We start from the raw sequence: 1431 nt of genomic DNA, 5'->3' as shown, positions 1-1431 counted from the left end.
TATATGAAGAATCATATTTGATTTTAGATAGGAAAAGCCCTTAATATTGGTGCCAGCTATTGCACGGTCACCCAGTTGGGTTGGGTTGGCTAGAGCGACAAGTTGCAACTCAGCCGGATGTGTTTGGTCTCCTGAGCCTTAAGACAAGCTTAGTCTTAGTAAGAGTTTATCAATCTTATGGAAGAGCAACAATCTTCGACCAGCATCCCAATTTCTACAAATTTAGTGGACCGTGGCCCATTCTGCAAGCTCCGTATAGGATTTGATGCAAGATTAGTGGGCAAAAAAAGAGGCAGGAGACAAACACGTTTCCACTTTGGCAGTTCACGCAGTTGCCCTCGTCATTTAAAATGATAGAGTAAGTTGAGTAAATCATGTTTGTTTGGATTATGAACATTTAAGACTCTCAAGGGCAACCCGAACGTGAGGAAATTCGTCTGACCAGTCAATGCTGGTCGATGCTGATGCGAACCGGGCATGAGGGCACTGTAGTTACTATTTACCTTCATCTTCTTCAAACCCGGCGTCAAGAAGCATAAGTTGGTCTAAATATAAAATATTTTTCAGTCCCCAATTATTCTTATTATCATTATTATTATCATTATTATGAAGCTTATTATTATCAAATTCTAAAATGAAGCTCTGCTCCGATCCATTCATTCGCTTCTGTTCAGTATTGTTTTTGGTAAATATTTGTATTTGACTACTAAATGTTATTTAACATTGTCTCTTTGTCTTCGCTTTTATCCTTTCTTCTCTCTACAGCTTCGTTTTTATTGCGGATACAGTAATAATGATTCAATTAAACAGACAGACAAGTAGGATTTCAATGTGAGATAGTATCCTGCACATATCTATTAAAGATCAAGGTCGATCATTTTAGTTACGAACGTTAACCTGCCGGGAATGCTGACGTGAGGTTGTTAACATGTGCTTGTGCACATTACAATGCGCTTGCAATATAGTAACATGTTGACACACTCACATAAATCACGCAGCCCCGCATCATTCTAGTCTAAGATGGGGATCATATCAATCTGTTCTTGTTCTGTCAATCGGTGATTACTGTAGGATATTTCGACTACTTTTAGATTAGTGCTCCAGTCAGTCAATGTTACACCGTGGTAGAAATTCAAAACACGAATTTTTGGCTTGAACTTTGTTTCGCCGCAAGAAGCGCGGTGGAACTGAAGGGAGCCTTTGAGATCCTCAGTTTCTTTTGTTAGTTCTGTCTTCTTTATTATTGTAGTTGCTGATGTGCTTCTCTGCAAAAAGCGGATTATATGGATGAAAAAGAACAGTATAAATAATTCTACATAAAAAATAATAATGCTACGAAACTGATTGTGGCAATAAACAATGTTCTGGTTTATAGTGATTATCGCTTTAACATATATATATATATATACACACACACACATATACATATAT

This window comes from Varroa destructor, unplaced genomic scaffold (assembly GCF_002443255.2).
Source record: "Varroa destructor unplaced genomic scaffold, Vdes_3.0 BEIS01000002.1, whole genome shotgun sequence".
In the NCBI taxonomy this organism is placed as follows: domain Eukaryota; kingdom Metazoa; phylum Arthropoda; class Arachnida; order Mesostigmata; family Varroidae; genus Varroa; species Varroa destructor.
This window is presented reverse-complemented; position numbering follows the sequence as displayed.